This window comes from Rattus rattus, chromosome 14 (assembly GCF_011064425.1).
Source record: "Rattus rattus isolate New Zealand chromosome 14, Rrattus_CSIRO_v1, whole genome shotgun sequence".
Classification (NCBI taxonomy): Eukaryota; Metazoa; Chordata; class Mammalia; order Rodentia; family Muridae; genus Rattus; species Rattus rattus.
Window position 1 is genome coordinate 64,946,093 of NC_046167.1, and position 26,824 is coordinate 64,972,916.

Consider the following 26,824-nt stretch of genomic DNA (forward strand, 5'->3'; position numbering starts at 1 on the left):
CCCCAGAGTGCCCCCTTTCACGGACACCCACGCAGTAAATAAATGAACGGGATACGACGTTGTTAATAAAAAGGCAGGGAGGTGTGAGTTTTCTCTAGTCGAAATAAGGATGATACTTCAGAATGAGACAACCCTGCCTGAGGGGAACTAATGCATAAGCTAGAAAGGGAGTTGGTTCATCGACAGTAGACTCAGTAAACTGGTTTCCAGTCAAACACATTGGTTAAAAAGCTAACAAATTTTGCCACACTTTCAAAAATGTCTTACTATATTGCCTTGTCATGATAGCCATCTATGTCTTGATTATACTTATGTAGTGTTTCATACTGGTCATTATATATATATATATATATATATATATATATATATATATATATATATATGTGTGTGTGTGTGTGTGTGTGTGTGTGTGTGTGTGTGTGTGTGTGTGTGTGTGTGTGTGTGTGTGTGTGTGTGTGTGTATCCTTAAATACTTCCTTATGGTGGGTTCAGACACGTGTCAAAGTCAACACTGAAATTTGGAAGCTACACACAGTGAGTGAGGCCTGGTTGATATTGAGTAAGTTTCTATCAGTTGAGGGCAGATTTCATTACATAGCCTGGGCTGGCCTAGAACTTCCAATCCTCCTATCAGAGCCTGAGGAATTATGGGATGACAGCCATAGGTCATCAATCTCCAGCTGATAAGTGGGCATCTCGGTAAGAGATTACGAATAGAGCACTAGGCCTGGAGCCTGTAGTCCAAGCACTTGGGAAGTGACCACAGAGGGACCTGGAGTTGAAACCAACCTTAGCTACACAGTGAGTCAGAGGCCACACAGAACCTTCTAGTTAGAAACTGTGTCTTAGCTCTCGGGCTCCTGTTTACGTCCTTGCCAGGCTTTAGCAGCTGTCTGTTAACATCTAGTATACAATACTTAGGCCCCAAGAATACACAGTGAGGAAAACACCGGTCTACCAAGAGTATTACCATTCTTAATCTTCTGAAAATGTGAATTTTCGCCAGGGTTCGGTCCAGATGCTCACGGCTGGCCCACCAGTGCCTCTCAGAAACGCACCCTGCAATGCCATGACACTGAGAGCCACAGACTACACTGGTTGCGATGGCTGAGAGGTAAGAGGGCAGTTGTATAACTCTTGAGCAAGGTTAGTCTTGCAAGCTTCTGTTAGCCTTTCACCTTTGTAAACCAGACCAGATCTGAAGACAAAATATGCCTCAGCTCAGTGCCCCGCCTACCAAAGACCATCAAAGTTGGAGTGGTAAACATTTATTTATTTTGGTCTCTTTAGAATTGTTAAAACGTCTTGCCTCCCACGGTAGGGAAGTGCGTGCCAAGTTTCTGCTTGGAACAATTTGTTATGGCTATGCGATAATCCTGGAAAGTTTGAATTTTTAATGGAAATCCTGACGCCAGACCGTGAACCATGCGCTCCTACAGAAAGGGTGTTATCCTATATGTCCTTTTAAAAGCTGAGCAAGCTGGGGTGGTTACGGAACAAATACACTTGGCCAAGATTGGGCTTCTCAATAAGCCTGGGGAGAAATGAACCAGAATGATAAAGCAACGTAGAAACAAAAGTGAAAGCCGTCCACACAATAGACTCTGGGGTCAGTGGGCCACACCCTAGCTGAAGTCCCCACGCTCTGTGTACAGCATACAGACCTGCTTCAGGACCACGGGCTCAGTCTACCCAACTGCAGCAGCACAGGCTTCCTGGTAGTGAAACGATATCACCAATGCTCAAGAATGGAGTGACACAGAGGTGAAGGCGCGGGTTGGGGGAGGGGCTTGTGAGGGGGGGGGGACTGGAAGAAGGGGGGCGGTCTGTAATTGGGGTGTAAACTGAGTAAGTAAATTAACACTAATAGAAAAAGGGAATGAATGTATGGAATACAGCTCCGTGCCATTACCCTCGCTTAACATCAGCAAGGCCCTGGGTTCAGTTCCCCAGGGACACAGTAAAAGGGTCGGTCAAAAGCCATTGACTTTCAGTATCTGCTGTCGGTTTATCATTCAATTGTACACACTAAACAAACCAGAAATTTTATAAACAACCAAATGGAATGCTTTAATACAGAGCCACACTGTCCAGCACAGCCTTTGAGCTCTTGGAACTTGCTTAGGTTAAATACTCTAAGTATGAAATATACTTCAGAATTCAAAGGCTTAGTTAGATATCTCTGTGTATGATAGATGTGTGTGTGTGTGTGTGTGTGTGTGTACGTATATGCAGTACTTCAATAGTTATTGTATTGATTAAATGTTGAGATGAAAATATGTATATTGACCCTGCATTGGGATAAATGAAATATATTGATAACATATAAACATGTACGCAAATATATATACATAGAAATATATAAATATATATGCATGTATATATAAGTGTATACATATGTATAAGCAATCATATACACATAACCACACTTACATATGTGTATTTACATAAGCATATATAGATATATCTTTTTCTTTGTTGTTTACTGTATAAAGAAATGGAGTCCAGAGTTTCAGCATGCCAGGCAAATTCTCTACTCATTCAGCCCCACAGTTGAATGTTTTCCATAGCCAGCTACCAACAGCATAGACAGCGGAGCCGATGAACCATGAGCTTAGTCTAAAACAGGCCACACTGGGACAACTCAGGATCCCGGTGGCTTTCTGCGATTATGCAGTAGGTGTTAGCTGATGCTCTCCCTTCATCCAAGTGCCCTCCTTCTCCATGGGACATGGACTTTAACTCCTGTTCTCTAAGAGTCATCTATCTGAATACATTGTCTCCTTGGCAGATCTACTGTGGGCCTGTAAAGCGAGTTATGAGGTGCGTCTGTGACTCAGTCTTTGGGAAGGGTCCTCAGACCTGGTGGAAAACTTATATTGTGTGCTAGGAAGCAAAACCACTCTCACGTTACAGCTGGGTTGGGGGTTTGTTATTGGTGGTTAAATGGTTTTGGATCAATACCTTCCTCCTAGAGACCCCTGGAGTTGGGGACTAATAATGAAAATTATATTATTATAAGTTAAAAGAAAAAAAAAGAGTGTGATGGTGGGCACCAGTAGTCCTAGTGTTGGGGAGGCGAAGACAGGAGGATCCCTGGGATTTGTTGGTCAGCCAGTGTCACCAAACTCATGAGTTCTAGGTTCAGTAAAAAGATGCCGATGCCGTCTCAAAAATCAGGTTGTGGGCCAGAGGGATGGATCAGCTAATAAAGGTGTCCAACACCAAACCTGATGACATGCTCGATTCCTGAGACCTACACAGTGGAAAGGAAGAACCACAAACTTACTTCTTGTCCACACAGGCACTCGCTAATGGTACATTGGAACACACACACACACCCTACCACCACCACCACCACCACCACCACCACCACCACCACCACCAACAACAACAACAACAAAAACAAAAACAACAATTTAAAACAATGTTGCATGATAGAGAATGTGAAGGAAAACACCTGACACTGATTTGCCTACAGCAAGAGAAAGAGAAAGAAAGAATGAAAGAAAGAAACAAAGAAAGAAACAAAGAAAGGATGAATGAGTGTTATTTTTAAAAAGGTGCAGAGTGACTATGGAAAATACCAAACATTGACCCTTGACCTACACAAATACAGAGCTACACATGCACATATGCACACATGCATGCACACATACGAAAATTACACGATTTTTTTTCTGTCTAACTGGAAGACGCACCAAGTCTATCAAAAGAAAATCTGTTTTTTAATGTATAATAAATCCAACCCACTGAGATCCTTCTAAAGGAAATGAGATGCTTTTTTATTTTAAACCATTATTACTTTGTCAGCAAGCTGGAGATCAAGGACATCAGTGCCACTCGGAACAAGATTGGATGCGAGGGAATGGGCCGTTAACTATCAGAGCTTGTGACCATAATCATCTAACGAGCACAACTCTTTTCATATGAAAAGGAGATGGAGAACACATGGATTAAAACTTGCTTGCCATTGGCTGGGAACTTTTGGGACTCTATTTTTAGTGTTTCATTAACAACTTAGCTTTTTTTTTTTTCTTTCCTCAAAAGAAATCCATTTTCTAAATTAAAATCCAAGCCAGAGGCACCATCATTTGAACTTAAGACAGTGGCGCTTGATGGATTATACTTGTGAAACAGGGCTCATCCAAAGCGAACAGGGGACCGCGTCAGGCTGCAGAAATAAATATCGGTTCCTTAGGGAAGGTACAGCAGAGTTCTTTGTCCTTCTGAACTTCATGACACTGAGGATACATGGCTGCAAGCTCGCTTAGCTACTTTATTTTTCTTCAGTAAACATTGGCCAGGACAGGCTGATCAGAAAGAAGGTCAGAGTTTAAGAACATCCTTTTGTGAGGAATTTACCAAGCTTGCCCCCAAAGAGGAAGCGTTGCAGAAAAGTGCATTGGCAAGATTTCCTTTTTTTTTTTTGACATAAAAAGTCAGAGTTCATAGAAGAAACCATCAGCCTCGGGGGTTTCAGAGAGGGATTGTCAGGTGCTTTGAGGCCTGTACAAAGGGCTGGAATTGAGGCGGGCAGCAGGGGCCAGGAGTGGGAGGGGCCTAAGACTCTCTGGAGACTTGCTTCTGGAAGTTCTGGTTCTGTTTTGTCCATCCTGCCACAGATTACCTTCCGCCAGGGCCGGGATAATGGCACTCGGACTAGAACTGTAAATTACAAACACTCTCTTCTAAACTACAGAATGAACACGCAGAAAAGAAGACCCCTCCCCCACCCCCGTTCGCCAGAATGCCAGCCCATCAAGCAGAATAAGACAAATTACTCACTCATCCCCCTGTAGCCAAAATAGTATTGTGCCAGCTATGCGGGGGGGGGGGCGGGGGAGGGGAGCAAGTAGGGAGAGCTTCGCTTCTTTTTTTTCCCCCAGGTATTAAGAGGAATTAATACATTGTGATTGTAATACGGGCGTGGAATCCATTCTTCTGCGATAGGCAACCGAGTTGTGAGATCTGCTTCTCATCCCAACTCTCTCTCTGCTTTTAAAGCTGGAACTTAAATATCAATAGTAAAAGCAACATCGGGTCCCATCACTCCTGGGGCTAGCTTTTCCTGAAGTCAATTTCATAATTGCGCGACTCCACCCCCTCCTGCTCTGAACTTCCTTTCCCTAGATACCCTCTCTCCCCCACCCAGCCATGAATCATCTTGCCTTTAAAGAGACTATGATGACCCAGAGTGAACTTTGCTGGCATCCTGTATATCTGTAAGCCAAAAAAACCGGGGAGCTGTTCTGGGACAGAAACCTGGTCAGAGCCTGATTCAGGTCAGAAGCAAGAGTCAAAGTTGCTTCTCTGGGACGAAGAACAAGGAGTTAATTTTTCCCGAACTGTAGAGATGATTCTGAATCCCGTATCTTGGTTCACAATCGGGTTCCTAAGAATCCAGTCAGGCCCTTTGTGCAGAATGAACCATATCAGAGGGGGGAGATGTTGGCAGATCTTTTTCTGCAGTCAGGGCAGAAGAATTTCTACCACATTCGGTTCTGTGATTTCTGCAGATCTCGCTGAGAGTGGGGTTTCCATATTTGTGCTTTGGCAAATGCATCCAATAACTGATTCCTCCTGATACGTATTCCTAGTGCTATCGGTTTCTTATTTGTGTATTCATTAAAACCGGAAACATGTTTGACCTTCCTTCCCTCCCACTGCAGTGATGGAATGGAAGAAACCCTGGGCCCTGTGATCTCTAGGCAGGTGTTCAACCACTGGGCTCTACCTCCAGCCTCCAGCCCTGCCCCTCCTCCTCCTCCTCCCCCTCCCCCTCCTCCTCCCCCTCCTCCCTTTTCTTTATATTTGAACACAGCATTGAAGCACTGCAGATAAAGTTGACAATATGGACCTTGAGATGTGACACGCTCTTAAAAGAGGTAGTCAGTGTATAAGCAAACTAACTTCATTCTGGTGAACACTTCCTTATTAAGCCAAGCCCTACCTACCTACCTTTTTTGGTCCTCTCCCCAGCCCCACCTCCTTAGCCAAGAGACTTACTCCCCATCCTTTAAGGTTTGGCTTGGGCATCAACACTTCAGTGAAGTCTTTATTGATGATCCCAAGGATCTGCAGCTTTGCCCAATGTGTGAGTCACGGCAACGGTATCTTCTTATTCTTTTTATTTATACAATATTTTTAAACCACTAACGGGAGGAGGAGGATGGGGAGGGGGAGGAGGAGAAGGAGGAAGAGGAGGAGGGGGAGGAGAAGAAGAAGATGAAGGAGGAGGAAGAGGAGGAGGAGGAGGAGGAGGCTTCCTATTGCATCCAAACATATTCAGCCCGAGAGTGTTTCTCTTTGTTCATTGGTCTGGTTAAGGGACTCCCCCTCCTTCATGTGTGCTATCCCTGGCATTTCCTGTCCCTCTCCGTTGGAAGTTGAACTCAGTCTGCTCACACAAGTATATTGAAGTCAGGATCCCAGTAGCATGTGACCTGATTTGGAAATAGGGTTTGCATATTTTCTTAGGAGGTTTTCCTGTTTGAGATTGAACCCTAAACCCAACATGAAGGTCACCTTCATAAGAACACAAGGTATCAGCTCAGAGGCAGCCGGGCCAATAACCCCGAGAAGATGAAGACAGAGATGGGAAAGACACTGTTACATGCCAAAGGTACAATGTCTTTTCCAACAAACACCAGAAGCTGCAGGGGAAGAAAGTCTTCTTCCTCATAGATTTCAAACTGAGGCTGACCCCATGACACCTAATTCCAGACTTCTGACCTCCATAGCTGAGAGAAACGAAACCTTTTAGGTTTTAAGCAAACCTGTCTGGTCACTTGTTAGAATAGGCTAGATAGGGAATCTGTCCTTCTGGATCTGAGGTTTTAGGACTGTTGCTTCTGTCTTGTTATTTGTGTTTATACCCTATCTCTTTCCTCTTTAGATAGTCATTGATAATCTATCTTGAGTGTGTATTTGATCTGGCATCCATGACAACATCAGTAAATGACCACGGGGGACAGAACAATTACCTAGAGAGCTCTGGAGTCACCTGCTCCTCTTTCCAGAAGAGGTATTTGTTGACTCTGTCCTGATACACAGGCTACCACAAGGGGTCTCAAGGAATACAAGTATGATCCAGCCAGGTCAGTGGTCAGGTCCTCCACAGAGCTTCTCAGCTCCCTCTGTTGGACACCAACACACATAGCAGCTGTCCTCCATGGAAGTATCATGGTGGCTAACAGTGGACAGCAGACAAACAATAAATCGGTTAGGCATACAATCAGTCAACCCCAGGGGTGAGGGAACCTTTTCATAATTGCAGACATCAACATCATCGGAGAAGAGGAATTAGGACATACAGGCCACTGGTGTTATCTCAGCTGCTTTCTCATTTGGTACCTTGCATCCATGCTATCCATTGGATCAAGATCTTCGAAATACATCCTGAGGCTAGCCACTTCTGAGCACTGGGATTGCCGCCATCAGAGCTAACCGTCACCGGAAGCATTGCAGTAGCCTCCGAGTGTATCTTTGATGTCTCTGCTACGAGCAGCCCATGTCTTGGCCCATTGCTCGAAACTGGTGAATCTGTGCTGCTAGAAAACCTCCCAGCTTTCTATAACCAGACTAGGTCACAGCCCTTCCATTTCTACCAGACTTCCCATGGTCTCAGCTCTTCTGACCTCCTCTGTCACCATCATTGCCCCAATATATTCAGACTCGCTAATCTTCAAAGACACCAGGCTTGTTCTGCCTTGGGACCAGGCTTTCTGCTGCTGTAACTGACTCTGGAAATGTTTTTCCCTTAGACAGCTATACCTGCCCCGGCCCCGCCTTCTGCCATGGCCCCGCCTTCTGCCATCTTTTTTTTTTTTTTTTTTTTTTTTGCCGAGAAGCTAAAACCAGGATGCTATGCTCTGGTTGTGTCCTTCCGCCTTCCTCATTTATTGCATGAATGTATTGTCCCATGATATCCTACACTGTGAGGTGTTTGCTATTTGTTTACTCTCAGGAAGCAGAGGTTCTTAGTATCAGCTGGGGTTGTTCTTAGTAGAACATTCTGATGACAGACTCACACTAAATATTCACCAGCCCTGAAACGAGTTCATGGATCAATAAGTTATATTTCCAGGACCTACCGTGAGCAATTACCTAATGTCTAATGACTGCGTCGTCAGAAGCTAATCCAGGACTAGATGTATAGCTCAATGGTAGAGCTCTTTCCTGGCGTGTGTGAGATCCTGTGCTCAATATCCAGTTCTGCCCAAACAACGAAAAGTAAAACAAAAACAAATCCACTACTGTCTAAGCCACTTGTTTGCTCTTTGACTCAATTATACCAAGGGTGACCATTAAAGCTGAGTTATGCTGAGATGGGCCTGCCCTCAGGATCCAGTTTATAAAGACATTTAAAGAAAGTCAAAATCCAATGCTTTTAATCCCAGTACCTGGAAGGCAGAGGCAGGTGGATCACTGTGAGTTTGAGAACAGAGAACAGCCTGGTGTACAGAGTGAATTTAAGGACAGCCAGGGCTACACGTGAGGCCGTTCTCAAAACACACACACACACACACACACACACACACACACACACACACACACACACAAAATTCAAATAGAGGATCTGGACAGGAGATATCTATATCTATATCTATATCTATCTATATCTATATCTATATCTATATCTATATCTATATATCAGTGTTTATCTGACATTCAAAATCTTCATCTTCTATCCTGAGCACCCAGGAAGCCAAGCATAGGGGTTAAAACTCCCTGCAATCCCAATACTCAAAACATGGAGACAAGAGAATGAGGAATTCAAGGACATCCTCAGCTACATAATGAATTTGAGGCCAGATCTGGATACACGAGACCTGTCTCAAAATAAAGCAAATCAAAGGTCCAAGACAATATACAATTAGAACTGTCAACATTTCTATTGACCCAGCTCTTGAATGGGACAGACTCCATACTAAAAGGCTTTGCAGATGTTGTGTTAATCTCCCAAGAATTCAGTGGATTCATAGTCCTTATTTCCTAGAGTTTAAGAGACCTACTCCAGACTCAATGTTTTCAGGGTAAAGTTAAGCATTATTAGATCTTAGGAAATTTTAGCACACCAGTACCTGAATGGACCAGGGTAGTCAGAATGATACAGATACTGTGCTGTGTGCTATTTTAGCTAAGGCATCATTTCACTCCCTGCTTTGACTATGGATTGTCCCACCTGTAGGACCATTTGTTTGAACAATCTGCTCCAACTGAGAACACTGCTTGGAAGGTTGTGGAACCTTCCGGAGGTGGAGCTTCCACAGAAGAAGTGGGTCTCTGAGGGTGGGTGAGTCTTGAAATCTTACAGCTCAATCTAGTACCTGTCTGCTCTTTGCTTCTTGATCCTCTGAGATGTGAGATAGATAATTCCCTCCACTACATTCAGTACCACCCTAAGTGCCTGGCGGTCTATTCCATGGCGGACTAAACACTCTGGGGCAAAGAAAGACTCCCGGCCCAGATGTGATTTGCCACAACAATGAGAAAAGTATCTAATACAATGTTTCTTTTGTTTATCTTTCAAACCAAGACTCAGACTGTAGCCTAAACCGACTTTGAGCTCCCAGTGATTCTCACGCCTTCATCTCCTGCTGGGATTCCAAGGTGTGGCCCTCCAGGGCACAGAGTCCGGCTCATTTTAGGTTACTAACACGTGTATCCCAGAAAAGAAACCTAGAGGCTCCCAGTGAGGATGGAAATATTTGCCCAGATAAATCCTACATTGTGTCCAGACTAACAAGACTAAATTTCAGCTTTTGATTTTTGCCCGTGGAATGCATGGCTAGAAATGGGTCACACTTAAAGCACCCCACTTTCGTCTCCAGGACTCTCTCCCAATGTAAATGGGTGTTTTACCACAGCAGTCTTCGTGATGAGGACTGAGTTCATGGTAAGGGGCCAGCGTGAATTTCCAAGCTTCATTTCAATATACAATCCCATTTAAGTGGATTTTGTTCCACCCCTTTCTGCTTGCTCTGTCTTATGCTTTTCAGAGTCCTCGGGTACCAGAACCTAAGAAAATGGTCTAGAAACACCTGAGTATAAAACACTAGACACTTTTTGTAGACTCTTCAATTTATACTTAAGAGCATGATCATCCATGCTGGAATCATTCCAGAGTTTAACAGTATTGGGCAGGAGGACAGAGAGAAGGGAGATGGGGAGGAGGAGGGGAAGGAAGAGGAGGGGGAGCTCTCCAATTTCTCTTAAATCGGAAGGAAATGCAAAGACCCTATTTGTAGCTGCAAGGGAGGAAAAGAAAAGAGCCCACAAGGAAACTACCAGCAGATGGTAAATACATTTTTAATTCTTCTGTCACACTGTGTGGACTTGTGCACATTTGTCCTGCTGCGTTGGGCTCCTGAAATAGCCACCGTGGACCTGCAGAAGAATGCCACAACAATCGGAGACTCAGACACGAGAGCTGACAAACCAGAAGGGTTAACAGATCATGGTGGCTTTGCTCCCAGTCGTCTGCTCCTCCTCAAGGTGCCTGCTGTCTTTCTCAGTGCAGGAACATCCTCCCCTACGTCGAGCTTCATGGGTGATGTGTCAAAACATACTACTTCAAGCTCTTTTCCAGGCGTCTCTGCTTGCAATCGTTACCTATTGGCACTATTTATCTCATGGTTCCAAAAGTTCCAGGGACCAAGGACCATAGGCTGACAGGTCCTAAGTCCCCAAGGGAGTGTCACCAATGCCCACGGTAATCCAGACTTCTTCACCTCATCCTCTTCCAAATTGTAGCTGGATAGCATGTTCCCATGGAACACGGTAGACATTTCAGTTCCAGAAAAGGGAGCAATTTGGTCATGAGTTGTCGGCCAAGGAACCTAAAAAGGTAGTGTTCCAACCTACTTTCTGTGGACACTTGGTTCTAAGAGGCTCTGGGAGACCATTACCAGGAGTGAATTAGACTCCCAGCCCTGACGTTATCGATCAGGGTTTATCAGTGGAAAGGAAAATGAGTTGATGAGCCCCATTGGAGGTAGAGCAAGGAAGCATGGTTTACAACTCGATCACAGTCTAAGGGACAGAACACAGTACTATACAATTAGGACTGTATCCCTAGGAAACCTAGTTTGGTTAGTCTTTTCATTTAGTAGACATAAATCTGGACCGAAGAGATGCAGAAAACATGGACCGAAGAGATGGGAAAGATCGTGCAGTTAGTGACTCAGTGATGAATTCATCAGCGGAACCCAGGACAATTCTGTCTCCCCTATTTTCATCCGCTCCAGCACTCAAGGAAAGTTGGTTTCCCTGTGACACCCTACATCTGAGGCTCAGTGATCTTTGTCACAGCAACCTTTGTAGATGGGTTCTTGTAAATCGGGATGAAGGGGTCTGTGACCAGTCTGGGACTACTCAGGAGAAACCGGCTGATATTCTTCGTCGGTAAGGTTTCAAGCTAAAATAGATTTGTTAATTTCTGCCCTGGGCCCCTGCTGATTGTGTCTGGGTCCTACTACACCATTGGACACAGCGCGGGCCCCTCTTTCCATGAAGTATCAGAAATATGACTAGATTTAAAGGCAGGATTTGGTTGGTGGGAGAACTTTTGCCGACTCCTGTCAGGGGCAGGAGTGAAAGACGCTTACTGTCTTAGTCACAGAAAGCAGAGCAAGACCATCCTAGTGCTGCTTGATCAAAGGAAATCTTGGTCCACAAAGTATAAGTTTCCCAGCGTCTAAACAGGTTATCATACAGACAACTTACTTCCTCCTAGTTCCTGGGGAATGCTTCTTCTTAATCAATGATGCTTCAAAATGTGCTCTCCGTTTCCATGCAAGTTAATCAACACCATCAGCGGAGTTCTTCCAAATGTCCCAGCTCTATCCTGAATTCCGATTTTGCCTTTTTCAGCAAATGATATCAGCAATGCTTTCTCCTGTTTTTTTTTTTTTTTTTTGTGGTTAAAAACCTTTTAACCAGTCTTGTCTACATAGTGTATTATTTGCGGGTAGAAAGTCAATGTGATCCTTTGAGTAGTCCTACTAAGTTTATTGGTTAGGACTGCAAGCACGTGAGAGACCTGAGGCTGGGGGAGTATAAGAACCATTTTGACTGAGTTATTTTCTGTTGAACAATAATGAAGGCACACTTTAAATTATTCCATGTCTGTGATCCAAATTTGATTATCTAGCTAATATCACTGGGGACAATTGAAGCTTTAATAATTACACTCAAGGTCTTGAAGAAGAAAAGAAAACTGTGTTTAGGACATTCATTCGCATACAGCCTGGCAGACTTACTGTCTGAGAACCTGACTACCTTAGAAATGTAGACCGATCAATCCTAAGACTTCATCTTGAGATCCCGTTCAGTTGACACCATTTCAAATAAAATAAAAGCTAGCTATAAACTATTGTTTCTTGTAGAAAGGTGACACGATTCTTACCTGAGTAAAGAGCACAGGCTGTTGGCTTCACCTTTCCTTGTGGATGACTGCTTTAGAACTATTCCCTCATGAAGACCTGAGGCTAGGCTTCTTACTCCCAGTGCAGGCTCCATTATGAGACAATGCAGTATTGAAGTTGCTTTGCACTGTAGGCCAAGGGCTCATCGCATGGGCCAGATTCCATATATATCCTTCGATTCCCATGATCCTCAGAAACAAATCAACCTCCCGGAGAAACAGAAATCCTGCAACAGCTCCAACTTACATAAAAGCAGATGGTCTGAGGACGTGATACTGCTAAGCATTCTGGGTAGCTAAGGGGAAGAGAAAACTTGAGTGGAGTCATAGTTAACTCACTGTCAGAGAGAGACTTGGGGGTTATTACAGACCCACATCATGATAGATAGTCTCTGCCTTGGGGTCCCACACAGGCTCTCCGTGTGAAAGACGGGCACCAGTTTGTGGGTTGAAGAAAGGAGTCGATGAGTTTCCTGAGGCCAACACCCATGTGTTGAGGTTTGGTCTGTTGCTGTATATTGAAATGCTAAATGCTGGTCCTGGTTGCCTCAGAGATGAGAAAATCTTCAGATACACCAAGAGATGCTAATTGACATTGCTCCTTAATTTAAAAACTATCAGACTGAGAATGGGGTCCCCAATGGAGGAGTTAGGGATAGGACTTAAAGGAGCTAAAGGGGTTTGTAACCTCATAGGAAGAACAACAATATCAGCCAACCAGACCCCCCAGAGCTCCCGGGGACTAAACCACCAACCAAAGAGTACATATGGAAGGACCCATGGCTCTAGCCACATATGTAGCCGAGGATGGCCTTGTCGGGCATCAATGAGAGGAGAGGCCCTTGGTCCTGTGAAGGCTCGATGCCCTAGTGTAGGGGAATACCAGGGCAGGGAGGCAGGAGGGAGTGGGTGGGGGTGGGGAAGCACCCTCATAGAAGTGGGGGGAAGGAGGATGGAATAGGGGGTTTCTGGAGGGGAAACTGGGAAATCGGACAACATTTGAAATGTAAATTTAAAAAGATATATCCAATTAAAAAGAAAAAAAAAAAACCCTGCTGGTTGTCAGCTAATAGCTGGGCAGAAGAGAGGTTGATGGGGTTTCAGTTCCCAGGCTTGGGGTTAGAGGAGGACCAATAGGGAAAGGGAGAAGGTGGAGAAAGGAGAGGATGCCATGGGGTAGGTGAGTCATGAAACTCTGGCAATGAGGACTGAGTCAATTGGAGTTAAAGGCGGCCCACATGGACCATGCCAAGTTATAACTCGGGGTTGCTGATAGGGAAGTAGATACTAATACCGTAGAGAGTAGACATCTATCCAGCTGTAGTGCTTTAAAAGCTTATTATAAATAAGAGAGTTGTGCATCTTTTATCTGGGAACTGGACGATCAAAGGCAGGGTAGAAACCTGAGATTAAAGAATTACTCCAACACCCGTGCTTTGCTTCAAGAAAGCAAACAGACTACCTCAGCCTGAGTGTACGGATGCCCCACCCAGTGTTGGTAGACGGGTGACTAGATGTAAGGTACTGTAGGCTGTGTGGCTCCCATAGGTAACAAGTCCAAAAGCATCCGAACTCTCATGATGTGTGCATTTCCCTGGGGAGACCTAGCAAACACCTGTTCACCTAAATGGCAGCAAGGCACACAGTGGTCTTCAAGTCTAGGCTGTGGAACTTGGGAAGTTTCTTGGGGTTGCTTACAGGAGCATGGGTGACTCGAAGGCAGCCACGTTACCTTACAAATCCCACCCCAGCCTCAGTGACAGCTCACAAACCTGCACCCCCAGAACTCCTGTAACCCCAGAACTCCTTGTACAATTTGCATTTGGATCCCTCCAGGAGAATCTCTTCCTCCAGTGATGCTGCCCATACTCAAAGGCTCTCATGAGCACTGGAAGGGGTGTGGATCTTAGACCTTTCCCCAAGCCTCTGTAAGTGTCTATAGTGTTCTGGGGATTACATGCCACGTTCCTTCTCCTTCGAAGGGGAGTGTTTCGGTTTAAAAGGAATGGCCGTACAATGAAGTATAGCCGTTTTCCTTTGTTTACAAAGTAATTTGTGACTGAAGGCTTTTGACATGCTCAGAAGTTCTGTTTTGATCGACAGGTGGTCACCCAGGGGCGCCCACGGTATGATAGCCCATTAAGCCGTGAATGTGTGCTTCCTATGTGTTTTCCACAGGACTGGGTTGTTTCAATTAAAAGGTTTAAAAAGAATATCTCCCAATGCGCAATATAATTCTTAAAAGGTGTTGGAGTAGTATTTTCTTAATTAAATAAATTGATATTTATTAAAGAGGGAAATAGAAAACTTGGATTAAAAAGAAAAAAGAAGACAAGAGAAAGGTGACGCTCACCCCCATTACAAAGCAGCGGCACAGGGATTGCTACTATGTGTTTGGTGAACAGTTATGTGTTGTGGACTAAAAGGAAAGACACCCATATCCCGTGCCCGAGATGTATACCCCAGAGCACAGATACACCATTGAAATTGTGCTTCCATTCATTAAAACAGCCAAACACTGGAGACAAGTGAAAACATCCCCCAGCAGTAGATACTATAAAATGTCGTTTATCCAGCTGAGGAATATCACACAGCACTGTAAGTGCATGGAAGAGAAAGAGAAAGAAAAAGGAAAGAAAAGAAAGAAAAAAAGTTCAGTACGTTACAGCACTTGTGACACTCAGTCATGAGGACCTGAGTTCAAATCCCCAGAATGCATATAAATCCTAGATGCTTAGTATATGCATCTGCTATCATCGCATTCCTGTTGGGAGAAGGAAGGCAGACGGGGTGGGGCGGGGCAGGAGGCGGGGCAGAGACAGGAGGCGGGGCAGGGGGAGGGAACAAGAGAATTCCAAGAAGCTCACAGACGACTGGTTCAGTATACACAGTGCAGTGGAGGAATGGGAGAGAGCCTGTTTGAGACAAGGTGGAAGGTGAGGGAGGAGTGATAGCTGGGTCTGCCCTCTGACTCCTACACGTGAGGACCGGCATGCACACACATGTATACACACATAATTTATCAAAAAAAAAAATACGAAAACATATTCTTCACCAATGCATACTTAATGAGTAAAACTATATAATGTAAAAAGAAGAATGAGGCAGGAAGATTAGCTTAAAAATAGAGAAGGTGAAAGTCATGGGGGTGAAGTGGCCTTTCACTTACTCTGTAATCACCTGAATGTATGGTGTATTTATTTTATTAATTATTATTATTAATTTATAAGGTTGGACTTTCTGTGTGCATTTCACAACAGAAACGTATGTAAAAATCTCACTTGAAACCTAACGGTATGAAGACAGTTGTCGTTGTAACCTATTGCTATATCCATACTGCCAAGCCTCCTATAATGTAGTATGTAGATTCCGTCCACATTTATTTCTAGCCTTTCATCCCACCTCCATACCCCCCCACCCCCGCTAATGACATTTCCTCCCAAAAGACTTCCTCTTTGAGTTTTTTTTCCCTTCTCCATTTCCATTTAATTTTAACTAAGAGTAAATACCATGCAAACTTTATGCCTCTCTGGAAACCCAAAGCCATAGAATAGCTTCCAGGAAATTAGGTTTCTTTAGCCTAAGCTACATTGATTCACAAACCAATCTGGAGGATTTTGCCATAGCTCATGGGAGACGTTTCCTTCTCCGTTAATAATGCAGCTGCTTAAAGATAAAAAAGGAGGAGAGGGGGTTCCTTTCCACCTCATCAGGCGCTGTAGCTTCAAAATCAAAGACCAGGGAGCGAGTGGGGGAGGCTGCCAGGGTGGGTAGCAGAGGTGGGGAAGGGGACGTGGCTTGAGACCCATGGCAGAGCTCAGAGTGATGTCCCCACCTGCCCAGTTCACGCCACGTTGATCTCTGGTCCAGCCATTTTGCTTCCAGCACAACATCACAGAGCAGGTTTCTAAACTGATTTAGGGATTAAAAAAAAAAAATCCAGTGATGATTAATATTGATCGTTAACCTGATAGTAGAAAAACTTCCGGGCGTGGCTGTGAGGGGGTTTCCAGATTGGGTTAACTGGAGTGGGGAGACTCTCCTTGAATGTGGACAGTACCGATTCATGGGCTGGCATCAGGGATTGATTAAAAAGGACAAAGCCGGCGGAGGACCAGCCATCACCGTTTAAAGCTGGACACAGTGTGGCCAGCTGTCTTGTATTCCTGTTGCCCCGACTTCCCCAGGATGATAAACCGCGTTTCTCAAACTGTGAGCCAATACAAACCCTGCCTCCCTTAAGTTACTTTTGTCAAGTATTTTATCCTAACGAAAAAAGTAACAACAACAACAACAACAACAACAACCAGTAATCAATGTAATCCCAATGTAATTCTATGGCTTTTCCTTGGCCTCCAGATGGCACCATCGTGCGTCCTTCTGCCCTTAAAAGGTCAAGTCACGTGACAAAGGAGCGCACATTTGGGTTTTGCCATCTTGCTCGATCTGAATCTAAGCTCTTCTTCTTGGTGCTCAGTCTGGAAGGAAAACAAAAGGCCGTCACACAAAAGCACCGGAAGAGGAGAAAAAGGAACAGACGGCGACGGTCAGACGTGATGCCTATGGAATCGGACAGGTAAAACTGGGCAGAGAACAAAGGTGTGTGGGCCTCGGCGGTGAGAATTAGGAGTGAGGCTCAGAACCCTGCTGCTTTAGAAAATAACCGGAATCCGCATCGGTGGGGAAGCCTGTGAGAACTTCCGGAACCTTGTACCAGGACGTATACCCAACCGGACTCTGCGTTTTAACAAGAGTTCCAGGAATTTCTGTACGTGGTTGTACCAGTACCAGATCTGATTGGTACCACTGGCCTTGGGCATATTAGCAGAGGGGACTGTTTTGTCTATGGAGGGATCTGGCATTTCCATTGCTCCAGGATGACTTCCACTTTCAATATTCTCTTTAGCACCGTGACCAAAGCCGGTAGTTTCACTCTGTCTGGGTTTCTCTGTTCTCTGATCTCCGCAGAGAGCCCATGGACCTCTGCAATCTTGGCTTGGGTCTTGTGTCTCTCCAAACTGCTGAGCTTCCGGTAGAAAGTGGATGTGACTCTGCCCCGCCCCCCTCCTTTAGGGGGAGGTCAGCCATGTCTGGATTGATAACCGGAAGCCCTGACTGATTCTGACTTTTGTCACCCAGATTTCGCTGACTATTAGGTTTGTCCCCTTCCCATTGACAGGTGCTTCCCTTGACCCTGCAGGCTCTGGACTCAGCACCCCCTACCAAAGAGGCAGAGGCCAGGAGAGGCCAATAGAAACACATCACAGCACCTTCTGGCTCTTAGCGAGTCCAGGATCCCACATACCTGTTCTGCAAGACCATGCAATTCCAAAGATGGTCTTTTCTGCCCTTTAAGTTAAAAGCAGCTTAAGAATAAAAGAGGGTATAAAACCAGCCCAACCATTTTGCATAGCTGCTGTATTGTCCCCCCTGCCTTCCCTACTGAGGACTTTGCTGCCTGATATATTTTATAAAAACAGTCCAATTCGCACAGAAGCTTCATAATTTCTCCGGTTGCTACCCAGCTAGTTCATTCTGACTGCTGATATTTACCTCCCGCCATGCTCAATTTATAGCAGTTCATAAATTACATCAAGTACAGAGTGCATCTGCTACTGCGGTTTAAGCCAGGATAAAATGGCATGGAAGGCTCAACAAGGCTGACAGTTAAGGAAGGGTCCTTTCAAGTGACTATTACTGCCTCCTAATGACTACTAATGAACTCACCGTGTTGTTTTCTTTCTTTTTTCCTCCTTTTATTGTATGTGGGCATGTGTGTATGCGTGTTCCCGTGTATGTGGAATCACCTGTGTGTGGGTATGCGTATACTGTGTGCAACTGTCTGCAGAGGCATCGAGCGTCTCCCCTGAGCCTCGATGCTCTTCCTCCTGACTCTTTGAGGCAGAGTCTCTCAATCAAACTCAGAGCTTGATGATCTGGCCATCTTGCTCCAGGGATCCTCTGCTTCTGCCTTTCAAGGCTAGAATTATGGGCCAGCGTGATGACCTGGCATTTATACAGGTTCTAGAGATCCGAACTCCCGTCCTTGTACCGGGAACACTTTTACTACTGAGCCATCTCTCAAGTCTGAATTAACTGTGTCTTTAAGAATGTTTTATCATTTCCATTCCTAGGAACTATTCTGGTGATTCGGGAAAAAAAAAAAAAAGAGGAAGAGAAAGCAAACAGAAGTGTGGCGGCACCCCAGTAGCAAAGCAATGGTGTGGGTGTTGTTTCTATTACTTACATACATAACGCTTCTCACAGAATCCAAATGTCTTACAAAAGGAAGCACAACACAAATTCCGATAGAGATGCCACAACACAGAGAGCTACAAAGACAACAATTACCCAAGGAAATGTAAATCTGGTAGAAATCGTTTACATAGAAGGAATGGGTAAGTATGCACAGGCTCAGTCTGCATGTCCAGACGTAGTCACGGGGCAGCACTGGTGCGTTTGGAAAAGAAGTACAGTTGGCTGGCCCTCGGGAGCTGTGGGTTCCATTCCTGTAGTCAACCAAACAGAGCTAACGTTGCACCTGTGTTGAACACGTTCAGACTTTTGTCTTCGTGTTACTCCTTAAACAACATAGTGGAACAGCTTGCGTAGTATTTACATTGTGTGGGGGCCGTGCGACTCAACTCAAGAGATGGTTTAGCATATCTCGGAGGAAGTGCATGGTTCCACACAAGTGCTAAAGAGTGTTACATGGGACATTGCACACCTGCAGACTTGGCTGTGGGCAAGGTCTTAGAACCAATGCCCCAGTGATAGCGAAGAATGATTATGATGTCAAGACAGAGGTAAGGTATAGTAACTAAATTATCCATGTCTAAAAAAATCTCTGAACAAGAGATACATGCTTGGTTATGATGGCACTTCAGTTGCCGAAGTCGCAGAAAAGCTCTCTGAATTAGCAGAGCAGCAAAGATGGGTATATATGTGAGTGTGTGTGTGTGTGTGTGTGTGTGTGTGTGTGTGTGTGTGTATGCACATGTGTGCATGCAGGTGCATATATCTGACAGTCTTGACTTAGCAAAATCAAAAGCTGTACAAAGATTAGTCCCAGACTAAAAGGAGCAAATGGAAAGCCAATACCTTGTCTTTATTTGTATATCATTCTTGTTGCACTGCTTTTGGGGTCTGAATTCTAGACAGTCAGTAGCTGATACATTAACAAGAAACCACATCAAAGTCTGTGTAAAATTCTGGTTTGAAAGCCCTTGGTCCTGCTAAGACTGAAGCCGCAGTGAACATGATTGTTAGGGGGAGGGCAGTAATGGGGGGAGGATGGGGAGGGGAACACCTATATAGAAGGGGGGAGGGGCTAGGGGGATGTTGGCCCGGAAACCGGGAAAGGGAATAACAATCGAAATGTAAATAAGAAATACTCAAGATAATAAAGAAAAAAAAGAAAAACAATTCTGGTTTGAGGGGTTATCATGGAGGCTCCCCTTGCTTTCTTCAGTCCTAAGTGGTCCCCTACATCTCCACTTGAATAAACTTGCATCTGACTATTTGGGCTTTTAGGAAAAGGGACTCGTACTATGAGATGCTTCCAGGAGAATAACAAAAATGCTACCGAAGCTAAAACATAATAATCCGGAATAAAACCACACGCAAAAGAATAGTCAGAATACTCAAAATTATGATGTGTGCGTCTTTGTTTCACAAGTGCCTTAGCTAGGGTTTTATTACCGTGAAGAGACTCTCAGAGAGCCAAGAGTTCTACATCTTGATCCAAAGGCAGCCAGGAGTAGATTAGGAAGAGGATCTCATTCCACACTGGGCAGAACCTGAACATAGGACCTCAAAGCCCGCCCCTAGAACAATGAACTTCCCCCAACAAGGCCACACCTCCTAGTAGTGCCACTTCCCGTGGGCCAAGCATATTCAAACCACCACCACAAGTCACGTGATACAATTAGCACATCACCTCTCTGAGGATTCACTTGTATGTGTGTGTGGTGGTGGGGGGACATCAGCTTGCTCATCTCAAGAGCAGCTATCGTTAGCTGCCTCTGATGTCTTCTCAGACTGCATAGCCCTGCTTACTATACTTTGTGTTCCCTTCGTGACACCCATCCATGAACGTGTAACGTGCTCCAGGGAAACCAGCAGGTGCCTGCCGTAAGCCTGGCCGAAATTAAAGCGACAGAGGCCTTTCAAACATTATTTGGGTAAAATGATGTGCACTGTCATAGTTGTAAAGATGTCAAACCTCTACAGAAACTGTTACAATGCACCTACACTGGATTAAACAGTGTTCCCCCTCCTCCCTCACATCACCAAAATCCATTACAACCAAGAACCTGCACCTCTCGCCTTATTTGTACAGAGGGCCTTTGCACAAGTGTAGTTAAGGTAACATCACACTGCATTAGGGCGAGACTTAAAGCCAGATGCGTTTATAATGGGACCCTGTAGAGATATAGGAGAGAAGATGGGCATGTTTAAAAAAAAACAAAACAAAACAAAAAGCCAAACAAACAGAAATTGGAGTGGCATAATGCCTGAGAAATGATTGATTAAGGGCTATGTAAGTAGGAGGAGGGCCTGAGATTAGATAACCAATATTTAGTTGTTTTTTTGTTTTGTTTTGTTTTGTTTTGTTTTTTGTAAGACGTGGTAGTGTGTCCCTATAATCCGAGCACTTGGGAGGCCATGAAAGAGGGACTGTTAGATGAAAGATAGACTGGCCCGCTAGCCTAGGCATATCACCGAGTTCTAGGTTCAAAGAGGGACCCTCTCTCAAAACAATAAGATGGAGGGCAATTGGAGAAAATACAGATGTTGACCTCTGGCCTCTTCATACTTGTGCCTGTACTTGTGTGAACATGGGAACATTTACACACACACACACACACACACACACACACACACACACACACACAGATAACAACCACAAGCAATTCAATGGATGATCATTAAGAAGGTCCATAGCCTCTATTAGTGCTTCCCTCAAATTCTTATGTTAAAAACCCTAACCTCCCCAGTGGAATGATATTAGGATGTGAAGCCATTGGGAGATATTTATATTTACATTTACACCCTCCCATCATTGGGAGGGTGGACCTCATGAATAAAACCAGTCTCCCTGTTAGAAGTGATCTAAGAGTGATTATTTTTTATCTTTATCATATAATGATACAGGGAGGTGACCCAGTTGCATTCAACAGATATCCGGCTGGTTAGCCTTTGGGCCCTGAGCTTCTAGCTTCCAGAACCTTGAGAAACTGTTGTTTAAGCCATCTGGTCCATCAGATTCTGTGGCAGTATCCTTACCCGAGACTAGGGGAGTGTGAAACGGATGTTAATTTGGCTCCCACTGAAAAAGCATGGCCCTAATTCCAGACTCCTGTTCCTAGAATTTGAAAAAAAATAAAATGCATTCCTGTTATCTTCAGCTTGCTGGTTTGCAGTATGTTATACCAGTCCTGAAAACAAATGCAACATCTGGTAGGCAGACGTGAAAGTAAATACAGCAGGGCTGACGGTGTGGTGCAGGCCAGGAATGAGAGCTCGTTGGAAGACTGAGGCAGGAAGATAGCAAGCTCAAGACCAGACTGTGTTACAGAGTCAGGTCAAGGGTCACTCAGTGGAACCCAGTCTCAACTCAAAAGTAAAAAGAATATTGGGTATCCAGCTCAGTGGAGGAGCCGAAGGTATGAAAGATCCCAGATTCAGCTGCCGGCACTGGTAACAAGCAAAACAATGCAGAAACACAATCTTATCCTTTCCCTAGACTTATAAAGCAGGAAGGAAGAGCCTACTCATCACCATGACCTGTCAATCATGTGCCAAAGCTGGCTAGAAGTAGGTCTCCCTACCCTGAGAGGGCAGGTACAAAGAGGAAAGCGTCACTAAATAATCACCTCTCCTATGATTTGGCTTCTCTTTTATTCCTTAGACTGAGATGGGGGTCTCGCTGTGTAACCCAGGCTGTCCTGGATTCATGCTCTTTTGGTCTAAGGCATCTCAGGTGCTGGGACCGTAGGCATGCAACATCTTACCTGGTCCTAGCTATCCCATTTTAAAGTGACACAGGAGCCCCTCACCGTACAAGATTTACAAAGGAGAAAGCTGGGGCTTGAAGGGTAGCTTAGTGGTAAAGCGTGTGCTTAGCATGCGCGAGTTCCTAGGTTTAATCTCCCGCACGCCCCAGCAAATGCAAAGGAGGTTGTCAAGAATCTGATTCCGTGGCATTTACAGCCCTTACATAAATCGAACATGCAGTAAAATGTGGGAACTAGAGATGAGAGAGAAAGGCTGTTTTCTAGAAATAGCACATATTTGGGGTGGGGGGGGTATTTCTCCTCTCTCTTCTCAAGATCATTAGGGGCAACGAGAACATGAGGGAACCACTTGGATCACACAAGGGTCACCTGGGCAGAGGGAACAGAACTCAAAAGGCAGAATTGGAGGTGGTAGAGATTCCTGAAAGCCGAGGAAAAAGCAAATGACCAGCGTTGAGGAGATTTTCATTCCCTCATAGGAAGACACAGATGATGGATGCCCCACCCTCAAGAGCTCCCAATGACCACCTACAACAGCAATGAGGGAGGTGCCTTTAAATGTCAACCAAGGCCAGAATGTCTCACAGCAGTGTGAGATCTTCATAGGCACACCGGGTAAGCTACAAGTGCCCCGCTCTCTTCCCCATCTTTCCCCCAGCTTTCCCATCCCTGGGGAGTATGAAGCCCCCATACCCCTAAGAGCTAAAGAACAAGAGATAGGAAGGGGAGAGAAGCCATTGCTCTTCAAAACCAAGCTGAGGCTGCATTGCTACACAGAGCTTTGCACCTCAGTTTCTGGCATTATGCTTATGACATCTTATTACCTGGAAGTGACCAGGAGAACGAAATTTATGCTAAGTTTTCTTTAAGAGCTGAGCAAATGTTGAGCCCATAGAATAAACCTGATGGATTATATCCTATGACTCACACTCCTTCAATGGAGCAGTTACATAACTACGTCTGAATGCAGTTGGAGGGAGCAGTTCTTCGTCCCTTCTATACATTTTTCTTTATGAACACACTGTTTCTGTCTGAACTCTGAAAAATCATGTCAAGTTATGGAGAATTTCGTGCCTTCGCTTCCTGTTTAACAACACTTACAAAACATCGAAAATAAACCCCATCTGGTGCTTGCTGCCCATCCGAGGACCAATAATTGTTGAACTAATCAGCAAAAAAAGTGATCGGTTAACGAAATACAGATTTCAGAGACTCGTTATAAACCTGGCTGTACCCAGATCATTCTCTGCCAAAATAAGAAATACCCCATGTTTGTGATTTCTGAGCTATTCCTGCCACACCCTCGACTCATATCAAACTATGAAATCTTAGTAATTGGATACTGAGGGAGTGATTTTGAACAATCCCTGTATTCATGATTTATTGCTGCTGTAATGAAATCTCTGACAAAAGTTACCTCAAGAACGGGTTTATTTGGGCTCACGGTTTGGGTGAGCATTGTCTACTGGGGTGGGAAGGCACAGCAACAGCTGAGGTAGGTCACATTCAGAGGGAAGACAACAGTGAATGGCGGTCCTCAGCTCATGTTCCTTTTTTATTTATCTAGAACTCCATCCCATGAAAGTCTAGATGCTGGGGCAAGCATGAGCGTTGATGGTGTGCTCAAGCATCTGGACTTAATATAGTCAGTCAGAATACAGACTAGGGATTTAGTTCAGTGGTCAGAAGCTACTGAAGTGTATTCTGCAACATAGTGACAGTAAGTCCCATTACAGTTTGGGTAATGGTTGTGCTTGGGGCATTATAGGTAAAGAGTCCAGTTGGCAAAGGATCAAATTTATGTAAGAAAAATGACAGTGGGCATGAAAAGGGCCTAAGAACTTCAGAGGTGTGTATTATAGACTATTGAATTATTTCATAGTTCAGACTCATATATTCAAGTCCTGATACTGAATATGTTTCCAATAGGCCTTTGGAGATGATTAGATTTTGATGAGAGTGAATTCTCTCATGATAGCAATATTGTTCTAAGAAGAAGGGTCAGACAAGCTCTGAAAGTTTGTGAACTTGACACAATCTAGAATCACCTAGAAAAAGTCCCAGTGAAGAATTGTGTAGAGTAGGAGGTCCCTACAGTATGCTTGTGGGAATTATCTTCCATTGAGGTGGGAAGACCTGAGGCCTGTGGAACTGTGGGTGGCATCATTCCCTAGGAAGGAGAGCTTGGATTGTATAAGTATGTAGAAAGTGAAACAAACACTAATGTGAATTCATTAACTCATTCCTCTCTACTCATAACTGTGGCTGTGATGTAACCATTTGCTTCAGGTTCCTGGAACCTATAATTCTCCACAACAATGGGCTGTAACATGATGAATTCTTTCTCAAGTTGCTTTTGTCTGGGCAACAAGCAACAAAATTGAACCATCCCTTTGTTTTTTTTTTTGTCACATGAGGGTATGCCCACAAGTCATCCAGCTACAAGCCAGGAAGAAAACCCACACCACAGACCAACCATTCTGGGTCTTTGCCCTTGTGTTCCTGGCACAAGGAAGTGGGTTGTTTTTAAACTAGCTAACTGTGGCGTTTTGTTATAGAAGCATAAATTAATAAACAGTGAAAGTGGAGTAGAAATATAGTGTCTATTAGATAGGGAATCAACTGAAAGAGGAATCATGATTTGGATGAGAATCAAAGTGGATTAGTCAGGGATACTGTTCAGTCATGCCCCAGTTTCCGTTCCAAATACTATGACAGACAGAAGACTGTAAGAGAAGCCACATAGGGAAGTTAATTTCAGCTCACAGTTCCAAGTTACAGTGTGCCCTGGCAGGGAAATGGCAGGGGCAGAAGCTTGAACCACCTAATCACATCCATGGTCAAGAGCAGAGAGAATGAATGAACCCACGTGCACTTCTCAGCTCACCTTTCCTACTCTTAGTCTATGACTCAGTCGGAAATGCTGCCACCCATAACGGGCTGGGTCTTCCCACATCCATCCGTGTAATCAGGATATTCTGCCCCAAACATGCCCACAAGCCAACGGAGCTAGGCAATTCCTCATTCCTGACACTCTCCACAGGTGAGTCTAGATTGCTTTCAACTGAAAACTAACCCCATAGTCAACCCCATCTCAAACAGAATGAAAGACAACAATCAAGACAAAAGATAACTGACATATGTCAGGAAAAGAAAGTGCTTGACCAAAATTTCAAGGTATAATAAAAACACTTTGATGAGGGCCATTGAAATAAAAACATATTTAACGAGGGCCACTAAAAGTGCTTGTTCTGCAAACCTGACTCTTCGAATTTGATCCATAGACATTCGTAGATGAACTACAACTAAGAGTTTGTCACCAACAAAGCAGAAATTTCCGAGGAAAAAAATGCTCTTTAAATGAAGAAAAAATGGTATATAAAAACTTGGATAAGTATAATAGACTCTTCCTCTTTTCTGGGTTTCCTAAATTATGTTTGACAATGAAAGCAAAAATCATAGCATGGCCTGATATGGTTCTAGACAACATAGAGGAAATAACTAAGACACTTATATTTTTGAAATGGGGAGGTAGAGAAGGGCTTTGTCTCAGGGTTTCAATTGCTGTGGTAAAACACCATGACTTAAAGCACCGTAAAGAGGAAAGGGATATTTCATCTGACAACTCGTAGTCTATCATCCAGGGAAGTCAGGGCAGGAACTCAAGGTAAGAAGCTGGAGGCAGGAACTGATAGAGAGGCCACGCTGTGGAGGAACACAGTTTACTGGCTTCTTCTTCATGGATGTCTCAGCTTCCTTTCTTATAGCACACAATTGCCCATCACTGGTACATTGAGCTGGGCCTTTTCCCATCCATTATTAATCAAGAAGAAATACTACAGACTTTGCCAAAATCCAAGGTAATAGGACAATTTCCTCAACCAATTGAGGGTTCCTCTTACCAAATATTTCTAGTTTGTGTTTAGTTGACATGAAATTAGGCAGTATAGAGCTGTTCATAGTCCACTGTAATTGAACTGGCAAAACAATTGCACTAAGGACTATGAAAATACAATAATCACTACAAAAGTTATAGACAGATATTTACAAAAATACTACAAATGACTAAAAGAATAATTCTAAAACAACATCACATAACAAAAGGTCAAAAAAGAAAATTAATAGGCAGGTCAATCAGAAAGCAAAGTAAAACAAGGGCCTAACACATCGGTAATTACACTAAACGTAAATGGACTAAATACCAATTGATATAATAGATTGAAACCATAACTCTACTATATGCTACCCATAAGAAACTCACTTCAAAATGAAAGTAAAAAATTGGAACATTAATCAAATGAAAGGAGAAATAGTATAATAGATAACGTAGAGCTTGGAATAAAGAAAATTACAAATGGCCAAGAGCCTCTTCAGT